At 43.5% G+C, this 20,976-nt stretch overlaps 1 protein-coding gene across 2 annotated transcripts in view; it reads right to left on the reverse strand.

The window, feature by feature from the left end:
* MBOAT2 (membrane bound O-acyltransferase domain containing 2) overlaps positions 1–20,976 on the reverse strand; it is an 841,228-nt gene that overhangs the window by 432,766 nt on the left and 387,486 nt on the right. The window lies entirely within an intron of this gene.

The following is a 20,976-nucleotide window of genomic DNA, read 5'->3' on the forward strand; positions in this document are numbered from 1 at the left end:
TGGGAAGCACGGGACCCACGTCTGGGCATACCCTTCCCACTTAGGGCGACAAAGCAAAAACAACAAGTGATGGACGGAATGCTGAACATTGTCAAACATTCCGAAACCGGTCCCAGGGTGCTTGTTTCCGGTCCAGTGAGGACCTGGCTTGGCAGTTCGGTCTGGACTGTTCCCATGTGGAACAGGGTCAAGACTGATTTGCATATGGCTGGGTCCAAACTGGGGTGGCATGGTGAGCAAAAGAACGATGGATTAAACCCAGATCTATGACTGGGGGTGAGTGTTTGACAATGTTCAGCATTCCGTCCATCACTTGTTGTTTTTTTTTTTTTTATTATTTTTTTAGTATGATGAGAAGACCTGGAGTGGTTTCCTTGTTGCAGGAAAGGTCTGTACACCCATTCTATCAGTTTGCCACCAGTTCCTATGGTGTAGAGTTTCTGGCACACCTCATGTAGGGTTAGTGCTAGGTGGCAGACATGAAATAGGGCATTTAATGATTATTTAAGGTGGTTGTAAGTAAGGAGTTGACGGGGGTGAAGATGGTAGTCTGCCACAAGGGTTTGGAAATTTAGTAGCTCGCTGTCCAAAAACAAATCTCCCAATTTTAAGACATCTGTAGCATGCCACTGATGGCGTTGCTCTGAGCACAGCAGTCCTGTGCAATTGGGAAGGCTTATCAAGGATAGTGCAGGAGCACAGGGTTTCTTTGTGTCAGTGAGTTTACAGGTTCTAACAAGGCAAGAGAAAGCTGTGCATGATAACCCCGGATGGTGATCCGTAGAATGGTCGGTAGCAAACAATGAGCAGTGCATTAAGCCTTCCTTAAAAGTCTTTAGTGATGAACCCCATCTCATGCAGGGAGGTGGGCAGAAAGCCAGCGAGCCACCCATTGGACCGGTGCAGCTGAATAATAGCGTTCTAAGTCCAGAAGACCTAATCCTCCCGCAGTTACGGGTAGCTTTACAGTGGATAGAGCTACCTGATGGCACCACAGGGACCAAATCAGATGTGTGGCATGCCTGAAGAAGGAATGAAGGAAAAGCAGGAGAAGGTTTGCAAAATAATCCTACCATTAGGGTAGCACACCATCTTCACTAGTGCCACGTGCCCCACTACAGAAAGCAGAAGAGAAGACCAAAAAGAAAACTGGGTTTGGAGGGACCGTGACTCTCTGCCAAGATTTCCATCCTGCAAATCAGTGGGAGACTGGTAGATATTAATCAGTAGGTATCAAAAGGTAACTGGTTCCCAGTTCAATCTGAGATCGAATTGTATATAAAGAGGAAAACAGTGCCATATGTTAAAGAAACACTAATTACATTTTTACATTTTTTCTTCTTGTTTGTGCATAATAAATCCCAAATATTTTCAAGATTCTATATGTCCTTGACACTTAGGGATAACCCAGATCGCTAGTTTGGCTTTTGCTCAATTTCAAAACCATTTAAAGGAATGGACAAAGTGGGCAATTGCCTTGCACAACCTTGCAAGGGGTCTGGCCCCTGCTCACCCTTCACAAGCACGAACAGCGGGCCATTGCAACAGAAGAGTTTGCCACAGTGGATAGGTGTTGCGTGTTCAACCACTTGAGGGTGCCTTTTCTGTTTCCCTCCTGTGTGCAGAAACAACTCCCCAGGTACCCAATACCTTCCGATAGTCTTGGTGGACCCATCTTGCCTGATGTTAGGAATTGTCCCACCTTGTTCTTCTCTTCCTCATTTAAACAGTTCTTAGCAACAACCCTTTGAACCACTTGCCGTGGATCTCCCATTTGATCTCGATTTCATCCTCCTCTTTTATTATCTTTGATTGGTAGTCCGGGCTCCCATTTCTGAGATAAATGTAGAGTCCCAGACATACCCTCTAGAGCTGTGAGACTACAGACAAGTTGTGGGTACCTCACATCCTGACATTAGGTGTGAGATTGTCGCCCACACCATCTGCCCTGCCTTATTAATTAATTTTTAGGTTGAAAACCCATGGGCGGCTGGGGTGAGCCAAATATTTTTGTTCTATTTGTTTAAACTAGCATAAGGTTAGTTACCTTTTTGTTTAAACTAGCATAAGGTTAGTTACCTTAATGTTTCCCAAACTGCCAAGGGTTTTAAAATGTTCGGAAACATAATCAAAATGTTTCTGTTTCTTTTTCTTCAAGAATGATTGGGTAGATTTGGGTACGGGTGATGGTCTTGACAGTGCTGAAGGGCATTAATTTACTACTGAACAAGGATGTAATGTGACACCCGAATGTAGCATACCAAGAGGCAATCACAAAGAGACCACAGTGAATAAATAGTGCTAAAAAGAGTAAATAAATGCACTGACAACATAGTGAGGCATGGCCTCTCTTCGATGTGTCCATAAAACTGATGTTTGTTCTTGGATTTTTGTACTGAATTTTGACCCTTTGTCCTGAATTTTTTACAGTCCTGTCCAGAATTTGCCTCAGTGCCAGGTGGTCACCCTAGTTCGTCACCCTAACTTTAACTCGTTCATTTTTTCATTTTATGTTTATAGTTTCAAGGCACCCAGTTTAATCGTCCATAACGTTCAGCATATTAATAAACTGGCTTATTTTCAACTCCGGATCAGACATTCTATGATCTCAGCCAAGAAGTCTCATTCAGTATATCATGACAGAAGACTGGGCATGTTATTCACAGATTAAAGACCGTGCATAACTAGCGCTGCAGTGCAAACAATGAGCACACTATTAATGCGGGATGCACCAAGAAAGAACGACTTTGAAGAATGTCCTCTGAGAGAAGCTATGAACCACAACTCTTTATTTAGATCCAAAAAAGAGCAGACTCCACTTAAAAGCATTTTTTGAAAGTTAGATATCTATGGAGTTATGTACAAAAAAAGGCAACAAATCAACACCAACATGAGCCTTCCGATCCCCCATAATGAATTTAAAACACCCAATATTTTCAATACACAACGGCTGTTTCCTTCTCTTCCATCTGTTTGAATTGACCAAGTCTACGAGGACTGAAAGTTCCATCAGTTCCGGTCCACATGGAGAGTGACACAAAGCCTAGACATCGTGGCAACACTACCTTAGAACTAAGGCCCAGATTTAAAAGAAAATGACGGAGCGCGAGGCTGCGTCAAAATTGGCAGCGCGCGCTCCGTCATTTTCACAACGCAGGGATGCTCTGTATTTAATAGAATATGGTGCATCCCTGTTTTGTCCCCTGCGCTGGTGCTAAATTTGCAGCCGAGCGCCAACGCAACCACCCTTGCACCATGGTGCAAGGATGGCTGTGTTGAGGGGGAGATTGTTTTGTGCAGGAAAGGGCCCCTTCCTACACAAAAACAATCTTAAATGGCGTTTTGCTCTTTGCAGAATGCAGAACACAGAACACACAGAAAGAGCAACAAATGAGGAGAAATTAAAGCATTTCTCCTAATTGTGGCACTCTAATGCCACCCCTGGTGTGGCGATAGATTTTGGCGCTGCCTCAGGTTTACGAAAATCTCGTAAATCTGAGGCAGCGTCAAAATGCAATGGGTGTTGCTGTGGCAAGTAAAGTGATGCTTCAGTGGCACTAGGGGCTCTTAAATATGCCCCTAAATATGTAAGATCATTTCCCTTAATTTCCAGAACATGTAAAGTGCAAAAACACTTGCTTTGAACACAATTTTATCAACATTTTTCTATTTTTCCCAATGTTGTTACCAAGACTGAATTTGTCTGTCTTTAGGGTGCTTTTCACGAGTTTGCTTAATGGATTTTCTCTTTTTGTAAGGTATGGCATAGGGGGGCTTCTTTCATTTTTACTAGAATGTATGGCACCTCTCTTTCACAAGCAGCCCAGATTATTCTCATAGATAAAGTCTGCCCTGTTTTCACAGATAGAGTCCACCAGATCCCTGAGGAGACGCCAAAGGTTTGTGGGATTGAAATGCATCAACTCTATAACCCGGAGCAGACAAACCTCAATTTCTAACTAGTGCGGCACTACCTAAAACCTGATTTAACTAGTTCAGTGCCTCGCATGGACTTTATGGTTCTATTTTCCCTGTTGTGTACCTACAGAAAAATATTTTTTTCAAGACATGTATCTCGTACCCTGTTTTCCCCAATTTTTGAACTGGAGTCTTTAACCAAAAATTTCATAAACTGTACCCACAACTTTTTCACTATCATTTGCATTTTATTTCCGCTGGGAAAAGTCCTCGTTTTTTAATATTCCCCGAATATGAATTGAAAACCATAAGTAATGTGGTTTAGTTGTTCTTCTCTTATATTGTATTGATTGTTTAAAATGCATCAATGTTAATGTACTCAGACACAGCAATATGTTTGATAAAGTAACTTTTAATGGGAAGATTGAAAAACATCACTTGTTCTCTTATTTAAAACATAAAAAAAGAATATTAGGGAGGTACTTTTTCGCTGTGATGTTACAACATGGCGCAGACACCTCACACACAGATGAGTTATAATTTTGTTCTGAGTATTTCTCAGAGCCGTCTAACAACTGTTAGAGGGGCTTATTTGGTATTGTGCATTCAGTTGTCCTTTTTGTGGCTTTCAGATATCAATAGGTGGGAAAAACTTGCTCACTATAATACGGTTTGATTCTTACAGCATCACGGGCAGGGAATCTTGCAACAAGCACAGGTCTATCAACATGAACCGACTGATATGTCTGCTGCTTTCTGGATTCTCACTCATATATTCTAACACTGTGCCCTACCACTCTGTGTCCATTCCTCTCTTACTTGTCACAAATCTCTGCAGAATGCCTCTCCAGTTACATTGCAACTTGTTTGAATCCCTATACCTGTGGCTCTTAGTTCCAAGATACGCATGATCCTGTGATATTTAATCCAACAGAAAGAACAGTAGCTCAGTCTCATTCGCCTGTGGTTTTGGGTGAGATGTTAAGGGACACAATAGTATTGAAGGCAAAGCAACCACAAAAAGCCTTCGTAACTCAAAACACTGGAAAATAAAAAGAGGGTCAAATTTGAGAGTATAGTCAACGTGTCCTATATTATGCTGAAAACGTGAAGGCTAGATAGTTAGGAGACCAATATTTAGACACTGCTTCAACTACAGAGAAAGATGGGACAGTGTGTGTGTGGAGATGATCAACTTTTCACATTCTTTATTGTTTTGGGGAGCCTTCAATGCTTCCTTCCTGACATTCAATGTATTGTCTTATTCATCTTTTTTAGGTAAGAAGGTTTTGGAGTTTTGCTCTGTATCCACATACCGAAAGAAATGGTGATTTTGTGTGATCCCTTTTCTTCTAGCATTGGTTTCTTTATTCACTCTTGGTAAGTACTATTTGTTCCAGAAAGGGCAGGAGCAATTTACTCTCTCTCTCACAACCCAGGTCACCCACTTTCCCACATGTGGCACATATATAATTATACTGGAGTAAAAAGATGTAAGACTTCATTCTTCCCTCACTCTCACCATATTTTGATTTCTTAGACTTTTAGAGGTAAAGGATTGGTGACCGAGTGGTGGAATTCCTCACTGATCCATGGCCCCTGTAGTTTGCACTTGCAGGTCCCGAAGGGTTTGTTCGTATGTACAATAGAGATGGCATGGGATGCCGCAATACGCTTCCCTACTGGCATCTATGTCTTCATCTTCCTTTTCTCACGGTTCTAGTCTAGTGATTGCACTGCTGGTGAGAGAAAGGCAGCTCCTGGGGGGAGTGACGGCAGTACACTTGTGCATCTGGAAAAACTGCCATATAATTACAAAGGTGTATGGTTTTCAAGGATAGGAGAGCGATAAAGTCCATGCACTGTAATGAGAGGCCAGTTAAGTTGATATCAGAGAAGTACTTTGCCTTGCTTTGTTCGATGGGAGGGACTGTGTATAGTCTGTCTTTTCTTTTTAGTGGGTCATGTTGGCTCATTGCCTGCGACATATGCCCAGCTCCTGTGGTAAGTGGATCCTTAACAATATGTGCATGTCTGTTCTGCTTTCCTTCGTTTCAGGAGGAGAACAGAGACAGAGATCTAGGTAGCCCAGATGGTGATATCAAGCTAGAGGCAAACACAGTGGTGACCCAAGGGTGTCATGGAACCTAATGGAAATGTGGAAAATGGGCTCTGCTTTCCAAGCAGGAAGTAAAACATACCCATGAGGTGAGTAGAGTCGACCCTCACAAATCTGTACCTGTTGCCACAGTAACTTTTTTACAAATGGGAGATACGCCCCTGTGAAGCCACAGCAGGTAGGTAAAACCCTCCTCACTTACTTGTCTAAAGGCAATTCCTACTGAAGGGGTGGAAAATGAATCCCTCTTCTCCCTGAAATCAACCTTGTTGCCAATGGCAAATTTCCTGCCCACGGAACCGTCACACACTCAAAAGACATTTAGGCATGGATAATTTTGAAAGGAACGAAAATTCTTCCAATATTTTTTTTAAAAACTATACTGCAATCCAAACCAGTCCTTCCGTATAAAAAGGTTCACATTTAACAGTAAATACCTTTACATTTTTGTAAACCGACTTCTTCTGATATAACTCCAAAAAAATACATGTGGAAATGAGCGTTTTTAAGATCAATTTAAAATTAAATGCATCTTTTAGCAATCAAAGGCTTGAAGTAATATATGCAAATTAACACCTGTTGCTAATTTGTGTTAAAAGGAACCGCTCTTTAACGCCTTTTAAGATTGTCATCAGTATTCAAGACTTAAAACATCACATACGGGATATATGGGGCCTGCAAGCTATCAAAGGCAGAAACTCGAATAGAACAAGGTTGGCATTTGTTTCCCATACACCGCACTACGAATTGGCCTGTCGCATAGACTTCACAGCCTCAGCAAAACAGCAATAATGCCACGGCCACTTCAATATTGTTGGGGTAGTATATGCAGTAGTTATCAGGCCTCGAGGCCCCGGTGCACTGCACCTGCTGCACCAATGGTATCTACGCCCCTGGACAGTCTAGCATATTAAGGATTTGTTTTAGGAAAAATAACTCCAAACATCGAGAAAAGAAAATCGGTGGATACCTGTCAAACAACAAACATTACAGTTCGCAGTGAACTACTAAGACACGCAGGGGTTTTCGGTAACGGCTGCGGATGCCTCCCAAGTGTTCAGATTGTTTTACTCTCAGTCACTTGTCCTTGAGGGAACAGACTGCGAGCCTACAAACATAAATAGATCTGAGCAGCACGTCTGTTGACGCGTCGAGTGCAGCTGGGAGAATAATCCCTCGGCGAGCAATGTGGTTTGCTGGCACACCAGTACAAACGACCTTACCGTCGAGGGAGCCAGCCACAGGCCAAGAGTGGGAGGGAAACACTGCCGTAAATCAGGCCCCGGTGAGCACAACGCAGCCAATGTGAGCATCAAGTCACGAGGTGCAATTATGATCAAAAGCACATGGGGATCGGAGTGCTTCTTGCAACATCCCTTCAAAACAGCAGGCTGGTCGAACACTGAAGCTGCGTTATGGTGGTCGAGGGCCAGGATATGCCACAGGCCTCGACCATAACCAAGTTTCAATAATATATATGTATTTAGGGTTATTGTAAAGTGCCATGTCCCAATTTTCGATTCTTTCAGATCACTGCTACAGTCACAACCACTGTTCTGTAAATGTTAAGCTGAAGGAGGGTCTGCACAGCTCAGGAGGGAGGGGGGGGGGGGAGGGGTTGAAGGGAGAGGGGGGCTTTGGTGGGGGGGGTATTATGGTTCAATGCCTGGCCCTGGACACCTGGAAAAGCTTGCTTCCTGCTTTTGTTACTGGGGGCAATATTTCAGCACCGCTGCAAAACTGGCCCCCAGTAACAAAACCTGCCCCCACCACTGCAAAACTGGACCCCACCATTGCAGCCTCAGGGGGAAACACCATATATCCAGCCTGGCCATGTCTGTAAATCTCTGTAAGAAAAAGATATAGAGAATGATATTGTGGTTTAGTAAAGTTTAAAGCTCCTTTTAACAGCTTCTTGTAAATTAATTGCAGTTTGTCTATGTCTTTGTGCAACAGGACAAACCTCCTCATTGATGTGCAGTTTCACTTTCATGGTCTTAAGCTTTCCCAGTCCATGAAACAATCAAGGGAATTGACTTACTATTTCGTGATGATCATTCATGTTGTAGCTCACAGTTATCAGTCCCATTTCAGTAGCAGTTTTGGAATTGAGTAAAAAGGCACTTGACGCAGTACTTAAATGTACTTGAATGAGTGCTTGTACCTTTTTGTTTTTGTGTTTAATGGTGGCTAAGAATGAACCTTGACTCCTTAATGATATTAAGGCAGCCCGTGCAATACCTCATTGTACTTCTCCTTACGCATAATGTTTATCAACACACCACTGTCAGTAACAAAATGTATGGAGTAGCAATTATCGGACAACGTGTGAATGGCTTCTGTGATTTTTATCATCAACTCTTCTTCGACTCGTATTTTTCTTTGCATGTGGCCAGTCCAACATGCGCATGTTTTTCAGAAGTAAACACAGACATTGCACATCCATGTTACTGTCAATTGACACTGAAACTGAAGAACTCGTGGGCGAAGATTTAGATGACGATCAACTTAGTTTAGTGTTAATTTGCCTCAATTGTTGTTGCTTCTTGGCTTTGTGGGTACACGTAGAATGCTGCTTCTGGCACGTTTGGGCATCCATTTTATTTTCTCATCAGTAAACACTTTGTTTTTTCTTTGCCCTGCAAACTGCAACAAAATGGTTCTCTTTCCTGCGGCCCTTTCATATTTGTCCAATAAGAGGACATTTACCTTCATGTGGAAACTAGAATCCACATCTAAAGCGTAGTTTCCTTTTCTTTGGAGACATCATCATGTGTCCTTAAGCCTTGTGTTTTTGCTTACTTTTCATGTTCATGAATGACTCACTGTGGGCACCTCTGGCCTCCATGTCACCAGCTTGTCGATCTGCACAATCCTCAGCTCTTGCAACCATGAGTACTCACTCCAGACTAAGGGCCTGATTACGACCTTGGCGGATGGGATACTCCGTCACAAACATGAAGGCTATCTGCCCGCTATTTTATAAGTTCCATAGGATATAATTGAACTTGTAATACGGCGGACGGGATATCCGTCACGTTTGTGATGGAGTATCCCATCCACCAAGGTCGTAATCAGGCCCTAAGTGTTTCGTTCAGCATTTGCCGTCTGAATGAATCTGACAAACAACCATCTATAACTCTGGGAGGTATGACTTCTTCCTCATTGAATTCATTGAACTTATAATGTTTGATGAGCGTAACAAGTCTCTCAACAAATCTGTCAATCATTTCACCAGCTCTTTGTCTTTCCTGACAGAAAATATATCTTTTGTAATAAAAATTATTGAGGTATTTGACAATCTTTTTGTTGTCTGTCTCTCCGACTGCATCTAATAAATCACCAAAGGTTTCACCTGTCACCGATATTTAGCTTTTTGGTGGTATCGAATGGAATGGGTGGTTTTAAGATAGAAGCAGCATTGTAACCATTTGTCAAACTTACTGAAATTAAAAGCAGGGTTCTTTTCAGCACTGTCTGCTTGTACTGGCACCTTCAACACGCACTAGTTGCGTGCTACCACCTGGGTCGTCGTGTCCTCTCTCTGGCTGTGAAGCGCTGTCTTCTTCTTTAGCAATGAGTCGCAGCTGTTGCTTGCATGGGTTCTTTATACTTCTCACCCTTTGCATTGTATGTAATGTACCTGAGTTTCAATGTCTTATATTTCTTCTTCTCTGGCTATCACTACTTTTAGTTAAGAGTTCTTTGCACTCATCTGTAGCTGCCTCTAGCACTTCTGTCTACCTGGTGATATCTACATTTAGCGTTATTGTTCTGTACATCTTATAGCTCTGTGTTGCGTTGTGGCTCAGTATCTCTTTCACAGCCCCACCAGCAGATTCCTGGCCATTGATACACAAATTTCTTGGTAGGGCCTTAGTCTTCTTCAAACGTTTGGCACTGGCTGGAGTGTTGCTTTGACTCCACATATGCCAAACATCGATCTTCACTTTGAACGAGGCAAGTGTGGCACACACAAGCAGTTTGCTGGACCACTGCAAACTCTGGGAAAGCATTGTGGGTTCTTATGGGTACGTATCCCGTATCTCGTCACCAGTTGTAGTGTCCTTCCCAGCCTGAACATGCCACACATGGAGCTTGGTCATACACCTCTTTATTCTTCTTCGTGCAAGCGTAAACAACATTCTGAACATGAAGTCTATTCACTATACCTTCCCACTGACATCACAGTTCTACAGAGTCCATCAGGATCCAAGAAGGTTGCAACATTGCTAACTCACAAGACGCCGCACCGGCGGGTGGATGGAGGGGGGTTGAGTGGGCAGGGGAGTAAGTGTGGGGGATCAAAATGACAGGTTTGTTCTTTTTTTTGGAAGTGAGGGTGTGGCCAGTGCCGGATTGCAACACTCGCACTATTTTCTTTTGCAACAAAGGTAAAATCCCTGGTGTCAGTTGGATATTTAACCCCGGGGCAAGTTTGGGGCAACCTTCATAATTTGGAAAAGCCTTCTATCTGCCTCTAGAGGGGCAGAAAGTCACAACTGTCCCCAATGTGGCCTGGGTGTGGCTCAATACCAGAGTAAGTCACCCTATCCTTTTGTTTATTTTGGTGCCATTTTGTAATCCTGCGTGTCTAGAGTGGTTTCTGCCTACTCAAAGGAGGGGCACATTTTGTTGAATATCCTATTCACCCCCCAGGAGGGGCAAAATGTGTATTTGGCCCCAGGGTGGAGGGGGGAGCACGGGCCCATGCCCAGAAGTCGCCGCTCCCTCCAAACAATATTGCATGAATTCAGGCCCTAATGTCTAGTGAGCATTCTGCTCCCATGGTAAGATAAGGGGTAATTACACCCATTTCTCCCCTATATGAGAGCAGATATACTGTTGCCCCTTTTAGTTGGGGTGGGGAAATAGCCATGTTCATGGTGGGCAGCCCGACCCCTACATTTAAAACAAAATATATCCTGGGCGTCTAGTGGGCTTTGACATCAGGGGTAGTTACCCCACTCTACACCCTGGGGGAGCAGAAAGACTGTTGCTCCATTTACTTGTGGTGGGGGCATGGCCAAGCCAATGGCGGGCAGCCCATACCCCTATATGTAACAAAATAAAACCCTTTACCTGGTGTCTAGTGGTCTTTCTGTCCCACCCCCACCTACCAGGGGCAGAGTGGGTGTAATTACCCATCTGCCTTCTGGAGGTGGTTGGGTGGGGGGCAGAAATACTGCTGTCCTATTTACTTGGGTTGGGGGCATGGCCATGCCGGGCAGCCCCCACCCCTATATATAAAAAAACAACAAAAAAACAGTTCCTGGCGTCTAGAGGGCTTTTTGCCCTCTTGGGAGAGGGACAGATCAAGGGTAATTACACCCATCTACCCCCATGGCGACAATAAATTAATTTGGCCCATTTAGCTGGGGTGGGGGCATTGCAATGTAGATGGTGGGCAGATCCTACACATTTATTGGAAGGGGAAAAAAAGAAAAAAAATACTTTCCCTGACATCCACCTTTCTTCCTCATTAGTGTGCAAATCGGGGATAAGTACCCTATCTACCCCTTTACCCTCCAGGGGGAGAGAAAGACTGTTGTTGTGGCTGCTGGAGGGGAGGGGGGGCAGAAAGATTGTTGCCATATGTATTGGGGTGGGAGTGTGGCTATGCCCTGGTGGGCAGCATGCACCCCTATGTTTTTATTTAAAAAAAGGGGTCCCTGGTGTCTAAAGGGCCAGATCAGAGGGTAATTACCCCCTCTCTACCCCACCCCCCAGGGAGGGGGACAGAAATACTGATTGTTTTAACAGGGTGGGGAACTACTAGCGTCTGGTGGGTGGATCCCTGCTCGGGATAGCTCTCCTGCAGCATATGTCCTGTGCACTGATTCAGTGAAACTAAACAAGCCCATCGGCTTGTTTGCATTCAGTTTCAGTAGTAATGACGTCAGCGCGTCCTGTGCGCTGATCGTCATAACAAACAAAAAGGAAAAACACTAATGGGGTCATTCTGACCCTGGCGGTCTTGGACCGCCAGGGTCACGAATGACGGAAGCACCGCCAACAGGCTGGCGGTGCTTCACTTCCCATTCTGACCGCGGCGGTAAAGCCGCGGTCGCCCTACCGGGGCCGGCGGTTTTCTGCCGTTTTTGCCCTGGCTGGGAGAATCCGCCAGGGCAGCGCTGCAAGCAGCGCTGCCCTGGGGATTCTGACCCCCTTACCGCCAGCCTGTTTCTGGCGGTTTACACCGCCAGGAAGAGGCTGGCGGTAAGGGGTGTGCTGGGGCCCCTGGGGGCCCCTGCACTGCCCATGCCAATGGCATGGGCAGTGCAGGGGTCCCCTAACAGGGCCCCGGCCTGCTTTTCACTGTCTGCCTAGCAGACAGTGAAAAGCGCGACGGGTGCAACTGCACTCGTAGCACGGCCGCAACACCGCCGGCTCCATTCGGAGCCGGCTCCTGTGTTGCAGGCCTCATTCCCGCTGGGCCGGCGGGCGCTAACTTGGTTAGCGCCCGCCGGCCCAGCGGGAATGTCAGAATGGGGGCTGCGTTAATTTGGCCGCATGGCGGCCAAATGGCGGTTTCCGCCTGGCGGGCGGCTACTGCCGCCCGCCAAGGTTGGAATGACCCCCTAAGACTGCTCAGGAAGCGCTTCCCGAACAGCATGAGCTGCAGAGAAAAAAATAGAAACCCATCTGGTGCTAAGCACCAGAGGGCCCCTTCTAACCCTCTCCAGTGTCGGACAATGGCCGACACCTGCTGTAAGGGGGTGTGGCCATTGGCAGCATCAAAAGTTTTAATGAACTGAATCATTTGAAGGCACTGATAAAATGTTTTATTGCTGTCCAAGTCAATACTACTTGTTTTACCAACTCTGTGTTGACCCTTCGGGGTTTAAAGATGCGACCTATATATTATACACAGATCACAAACATGGATGCATTCACCCTTAGAGACCTTTGGATTGTCATTGCTATACTTTTAATACGTTTTTTTGTTATATAAAATATAAATATTTGTCTTATAATGAGAAAGGATTGGCTAGTAATAATTTATTTGTATGTGCCCTTGAGAGAAAATAAGCAAATCTAAGTTCAAAACCGTGACTTGCACATCGTACAGTAGATTTCAACAGGCAAATGCGTCCACTGAGGCAGCACAGCCAGAAAAATTAAACTTAAGGCATAGCGGTTACCAACTTGTAGTTAGTAGTGTAATAAATTATAATTGAACAGCTATAACATTTTCTTATTACAGATAATTGGTGATGTCACCGAACGACCATTACAGGAAAATGAAAGATAAACTTTCATACAGAGATTACAGGCGCCCATGAATAATACAATGAATAACAATAGTAGCAACAACAGTAATAGATCAGTAATGATCAGTACACCTGTAAATGGTTCTCTTTAATGACCCCAAGCACATGAAGGCACTGATAACAGTTTTCAATGCTACTCATTTTATCATCTCTGGGTTGAACCCTCGGGGTCTCAAGCTGTGACCAGTATGTTAGACACAGATCACTAACATGGATGCATTTACCCACAGGAGGGTAGTGAGGAAGCATGAGACAGAAAAGCATGAACAGGGAACGACCTATTATAAGAAGGACTGTTATAGCTTTATTTTATATTTGTAATTATATAAAATAGAAGTATTTATATTTTAATAAGAAACAATTAACTGGTAATAAGAATGTAGTTTGATGTGCCTTGAGAGAAAAATAAATGTAAGAAAGCGAAATAACAGCATGCGTATTATTAATATTTCCATCATAGTTCAAAACTATGCATCCCACATAGTAAAGTAGACCTCAGCAAGCAAATGGCTCCTCTGAGATAACACATCCTGCAAAACTAAACTTATGGCATAGCTGCCAGTACCCTGTAGTTAGTAGTGTTAGGCAAACAACACTGCATTAAAAAAGCAAACTGTAATCGACCTTGAAAAGATGAAATGTTTTGTCATATTAACTTCACGTGCAGTTTAAAAAACTGGAACAAAAGGTACAAAGTGTAATAACCAAAATGGAAATGTTAAGGCTGTCTGTGACACAACTATGAATTTCTACGGCTTAAAGTACGAAATAAATTACAGCCGACTCCAAGCAGGTAGCATTTGCTTTGTATTAAATGAATCAAATAATCTGGAAGGTCAAGTCAATAGCAAGAAGCTTCTTGAATACTGAAAAAAAACAGATTCAATATGTAAAGGATGACAGCGGTGAAATTGCTCATGCGGCAAAATAAAAATAAAAAATTATAAAAAATGTCTGAGATTTACGCATGAATAGAAAACATCTGACTAACGGCTGTTGGTTTACTACTCACCTTCCGCTACACGGTAATAAAACTAATTACACGATCGTGGAAGGTTTGTTCTCATGGCAGTGTCCTAGCTCGTCACTGACGTGAACATGGTTTTATCTTTACTGAGTGAAGGCCGTTTTGAGCAAAATCACACTACTGATGTAAAAAAAAATAATAACTGACTACATTAGTATTTCCAAATTACCCAGTCCTGCATGCAAGCATCGCCATGACCCTTTACACACTATGGTGCACGTTTTCACACTGCTCTGTGTGTAAAAGACATGGCGATTAAATCCAGAACTGAGTGAAAACGTGCATGGCTATGGTGCTCTGAATAAAAACAATGCGAAAACAAGCGTGTGAATGGGCCTTACATAAATGGCAAGCTGGAAAACTGCATCCTATGCAAAGAAAAAAGGCCTTGCATGTACAAATGTATGAAGGCCCAGCGAGTTCCCCTACTATTCCCCCAGCCCACAGTCTGGTTCAATGATAACGCCTCCGGAAAGCTACCGGGCGCTGGCAGCTGCAGGTGGGCCCTGTGAGGCGTGCCCGGCTCACTTACACCAGCAGTTTCCTCGGCACTGGAGGTCGGGTTGGGGCGGGATTCATCGAAGCAAGTCTAGTTCTACTGAGCATGGGCAGACCGGAGCGACAGAGGCGGCCTAATACCACCGCCCTGGCAGGCAGCCTTTCCAAAAGCAGCATCATAGCAATTACAAGGGACTTGTGAAATGGCGAAGTGCACAGCTGTTCTGCAGTGTTTCTCAAGTGACTTGTGAAAAGGCAGCTTTTCCAAGCAGCTGCACAGGCTGTGAAAATCGGCTTAATTAATGGGTCAAGTCGGAGGCATGACACACGCACACAAGCATCCAGCCCTAAGGCGCCTAGTGGTTTCTGCAGCTGGACAGACTAGCCAAGGTCATTACATCGGCATCACGAAGCCAATATCACAAATACATCCTCTAACTGTTTGTTTAAACATACATTTTGCTATTTATTTGGGGAGGGCACTCCTTGAACAAATCACCCTATGTTTGTGAGTTGAATAAATCCTGTAGGCCTTCTGCATATTACTGGGCTATTAGTATCGCTTTCAAAGCAGTTAAATAGGCTGTAGATGCAGTCACAGCTCTTGTGATCCAGTAACATGAACCACCCAGCTACTCGTACTTTCATTACCCGTGTTTCATTGATTCTGCCAAACCCGAAAGGAAACGCAAATGCCCGCTTATTAAATGACATGCACGTGAAATAATCTGTATACACTGGATCTATTGCTGCCAAGCTACTAAATAAACATTTATTTTAAATGTGAATTAATTTGGAAAACAAGTTGCGCCTATTGTTCATCATGCTGTCAAAAAAATTGCTTTTCAAAGGACTCTAAAACTACCACCGACATCGTCACCGTATTGTGACCTCTAATGCAATGAATGACAAATACGACTGCATATACCACTCAAACAGGAAATTATCAGATTCATCACTTATTATGGTCATTAATGTTCTTACACGTCCTCCATGAGCTGCTCATCAAGAAGTGATAGTGTCAGACAAACATAACTCGAGATTAGGCATTTACCCTCAGCATTATAGTGAGTATAAACACGAGACAAGCTGGTGTGGTGTGCACTAAAAATAAAACCAATCCCAGTGTTGAATCAATCACACACCACAGTCACACTCATGGAACCCTGATTTCAAGCATGGTCACTCCAAGGCCTAGTGTAAACTGATTAGCATATGAAGGCAAGCAATAATTGAGGAAAGGTGCTTCCTGTGCTAAGTTAGCTAGACAGAAAAGATCACTCTAATAGTTCAAAGTGTGAAATTTGCCTCAACTTTTCCTTGAAACAATTGAAGCCAACACACGTTTGCGATTATGCCTCACAATAACACTTTGTTCTGAGCTTTTCCGCAGAGATTTTTTTATTCAAGAAAAAGGCATCAGTAAAGTTGAGAGGTCATACACACACACACACACACACACTCATGCAAACACACACCCAATAAACCAAACACACTCACCCAACCGTTTCTTTTGTGCTTTCTTTTGCTTTCTCCTGCCCTTGATTCTCAGATGAAAACTGTTCATACACTGATATAAATGTGAGCTTGGGTGCAATAATCAAGGGCTAGGGCAGCTCCTCTGCTATGGCGTGGAGCGTCTTCCCCTCCTTCCCCACCCCTAGCAGCGGCAGCTGCAAACCTTTTACAGTAAGACCATAATAAACTATCTTTATTATGGTTTTATCGTAAAAGGGGCAGGACCACGGGCGATGACCGGGATAGAGGCGGAGTGCACATCACTCCCCCTCAGTGTGCATGTACGTTTGGCCGGCCGGCCAAACACACATGCGCACAGGGCTCTCTCCAACCCGGCACTGTGTTGCTGGGTTAGAGAAAACATGCAGAGGCTCCCACTCTGCTGCGGAGCACCCAGCCAGGGTGCTCCATCCAATCCGAATGCTACTTTCACACTGCCAGCAGCATGAAATCAGCATTAGGATTGGCCGCAGGGCAGGCTAGAAGCCTGTGCCCACAAGTACTGGAGGCAGAGGAGCGGGGCAGCGAGGAAGTTAGGTTTACAAAAAAAAATAAAAAATCTGCACCAACCCTCCCTCCCCCCAGCGAGCCGTGACTGATCAAGGGGTAATTTTACTTACAATGCAGTGAATGTATTGTAGTAAATAGTATCATCATTTGAGTCATTATTGCCATATAATTGTTGTAGTGCGTTATGTGGCTGTATATTTGGAGAAAGTGCTCTTTTTATGAGAGGTAAATACTGTCTGTAACAAACTTTAAATTCTGCTGGATGACAATGCTCCGACCTATATTGGATAATTTTTCAATATATAGCAAAAATTAAGACAGTGAATGTTATAAAGCGAGTGACAGAGGACGACCATTAGAGTCTTCGATGTAGAACTGTTCTACAGACATTGAATAAAGAAAAGAATTTAGAAAACAAGGTTGGGCACAGAAAAAATGATAGGAAGGCTATAATTTAACGGTAAATTATGAATGATAAATCTCGCTCAAAGGTAGTATAGTACACTGTCGTATGTGCTTTAAACATACCCGCTCTGTGATTATATATTTGTGAAAGTAATCGAGTTCTAATTAATGTTTTTGGCGGTCGTAGACTTCGAAATGAATAAGAAAAGAGTGACACTAACATAACTGGCAAGTCAAGAGATCGTATTTATGGGACTGATCTCCAATTTTTAAGGGCTATATTTGCAAACTAAGGTTTTTTAAATAATTATTGTGTAATAATGGAACAGTTTTATATTTATAGGCTTGAGTTATTAAACATTGCATATATAATATCTTTCGGTGGAAACTGCACTTGCTTTTCTCAATTAGATTGAGAGTAGGTCACTGTATGCTTCGGCATTTACATGCCTTGACCTAAAAGTAAGAAGGGGTACCTTCTGATTAGCATGACCCTCGAACCAATCAAAAACACAGAGACTCTCATATCCAAATATAATTGCTTACATCTGTTTTATTATATTATGAAAACAAGGGATATATATAATATATAAATACAGACACAAAAATATATACACCAAACAGCCCACAGCATGCAGTGAGAAAGAAAACTCCTCTGAATCAAGCCAATGCTCACGCTGTGTACATTTTAAACATGTGGTACCAATAGGTCCTGCAGAAAGCTGTACTGTCAAGCCAGACCCAATAAAACCACCTGTTAAGGAAGAACCTGAAGAACCCTTAACAGGTGAACACTTTTCTGGATGAGCATTTTGGCCATACAACTTCCTAAATTGGATACAAAAAGAAATAGTCTTCGATGAAAAAGGCAAAAGTTGCCTGAAATGTCACAAAAATATTGATCAACTGTAAAACAATCACAGAGTTCTGAAAGACTGAAAATGCTTACTGGCACAATTCTCTACAACGGTCTCCCTGAATTTGACTTAAATACCATGCGCTGCTATCAACAAACGTGAAGCAGATAAAACAATACAACCTTACCAAAACTATCACATTCAGTGCAGATTTGTTACTATAAATAAACAGTCCTAAACCACCTACTACTCAATTCACAAAGCCATCTCGGCTCTAATCCTGGGTTTACGGACGAAACTGGCTCCAAATGTACATGTTAGGTATCCATAAAATGATACCCAGGAGGTGTAAGGAAAACGTTACTGACCGCGTAGACATCTAGTCGTGCATGTTGTAGATATACATTCTGTGCATACTCCTGCCATCTTTGAAGAAAATTTTGAAGTCACAAGGTTTGGTGACTCGCCCTCTTGCTGGCTTTGCCCATGGACATTGACTCCATTATTTTCTGCTGTAATGCAGGTGAGGATGGAGGGATCTATGAAGCTACGTAGAGATGGATGTCCATGCAAAAGAGGAGAGTGGAAAAGAATAGAAAGATTACTTCAACCGCCACAGGTGTGCAGGGAGGTGGGTGGATGGGTGCATGTGAATCTACAATGCTACATGCTATGAACAGATGTCTACTGGGTAAGTAATATTTTACATTTGAGGTATGTGTGGCTGTAGATACCCATACTGTGCATAGACTGTAAAGCAGTGTACAAAGTACTGTCCGGCCAACTTTGGCCCGTTGGCTGGCTAGCACATCCACACAGTAATGTTATGTGAAAGTGCGTGGTGTGGACCAAGTAGCTGCTTTACATATGTCAGCTATTGGAATCTTCCCTAAGAAGGCCATGGAAACTCCCTTCTTGAGAGTAGAGTGGGCCTTTCAAGGGCTAGATAAGGTTCTCTTTGCTTTAGCATAGCATGTTCGGATAAATTTGACTATCCAGCTGGCATTACCTGAGTTGGAGAGGGCTTTTCCTTTGTGAGGTTTTAAAAAAGTGACAAACAGTTGCTGAGTCTTTCTCAAAGGTTTTATCCTATCTATATAGTACTCGAGGGCTCCTTTGTTGTCTAGGATGTGAAGAGCCCTTTCTGCTACTGAGTCTGGTGAGGGGAAACTGAGGGAGTTCTATCAATTAATTCAGGTGGAATTGAGAAAAAACCTTAGGAAGGAATTTTGGATTGGTGCAGAAGATGACTGTCTCTATGCATCTGAAACAAAGGTTCTTCTAGGGTTAATGCCTGAAGCTCATTAGCACGGCATAGGAAAGTTATGGCAACTAGAAAAGCCACCTTTTGTGAAAAGAATTGGAGAGGAAAAGAATGGAGAGGCTCAAAAGGAGGACCCATAAGCCTAGTGAAGACAATATTGAGGTTCTATGACTGAGCTGGTGGGGTTTGTGGAAGGATTACCCTTTTGAGACCTTCCATAAAGTTTTTGATAACTGGAATTTTGAAAAGGGATAGATGTTCCCTATTCTGTAGGTAAACGGTCACAGCAGCTAGGTGGAGACTGATAAAAGTAAATGCCAGTCTACAATATTGCAGATGCATCAGGTTACAATGTCTTGTACTGTAGGTGTGAGTGGGTTAATTTGTTTTGCATATCAGTAGTAGATAAATTGTTTGTATTTGGCCGGGTGCATGCAAGTCTGGTGGGTCTACGTGCTTTTTTGAGAATGGCCACGCATTCTGGTGGTAGTTTGAGATATACAAATTCTAGGACTTCAGGAGCCAGATAGCAAGAATAAATGATTTGGGGTCTGGGTGCTGTATTTCTTCATAGTTCTGCAAGACAAAGCCCAGCCTGATTGGGAGTCTCTTGTGAGGAACCACCAATAGTTCTAAAGGTGTTGTGAACCGCAGTTGGCAGGCACAAGTGGGTGCTACTAAAATGAATGGGTTCCTAGATGCAAACGTTTGGGCATTTTGTGTTTTCTGCAGTTGCAAGTAAGTCTATTTGGGGAAAACAGCTGGAAGTAGTGGTATAAGACTTGCGGGTGGAGTTCCCACTTGTGGGCTTGATGCCGCATCCTGCTGAGGATGTCAGCAAAGTTGTTTTCCACTCTCAGGAGTTACTCTGCCATTAGATGTATTTTGTGGCAGACAGTCCACCGGCAAATTTTTTGAGTGAGCTAAGAGAGTTGGGGAGATCGAGTCATTCCCTGTTTTCGGTGGTAAAGACATGATTGTGGTGCTGTCTGTGCGAACAAGGACAACTTTACCCACTAGGTGGGGAAGGAAAGCTTTTACTGCTAGGTGACATGCTAGGAGTTCTAAGTAACTGATATGAAGACCCTGGCGTTTGGGTTCCCAGTGGCCCTGGATGGTTAAAGTTTGCAAATGTGCCCCCACCCAAAGAGGAAGGCATTTGTTGTGATGGTGTCCTGCGAAAATGGGTTGAGAAAAGGCCAATCTTGTAACAAATGTTTGGTGTCCCACCACAGAAGAGAGTGACAAGTCTTGGGGATGACCAACACTAGATCTTTCCAATGACCCTGTGCTGGAGACCATTGCTGTGCTAGGCATTCCTGCACCAGATGCATATTCAGTGGTGCATGGGGCACAACTGCAGGGCAGGAAGCCATCATATCTGAGAGGCATGAGACTGTTCTGCCTGTAACCTGGCGGTATGATTGAAATTGGAGAAGAAGTGTCTGAAAAGACTGTATTCTTGTGACACTAGGGTAGGCCAACATTCCCTGTGAGTTGAGAATTGCCCCCAAGTATGGTTGAATTTGTCGGGTTTGGAGATGGAATTTTGCAAAATTGATGGTGAATCACAGATAGTGTAGAAG

The sequence above is a fragment of the Pleurodeles waltl genome, chromosome 5, assembly GCF_031143425.1.
Source record: "Pleurodeles waltl isolate 20211129_DDA chromosome 5, aPleWal1.hap1.20221129, whole genome shotgun sequence".
Classification (NCBI taxonomy): Eukaryota; Metazoa; Chordata; class Amphibia; order Caudata; family Salamandridae; genus Pleurodeles; species Pleurodeles waltl.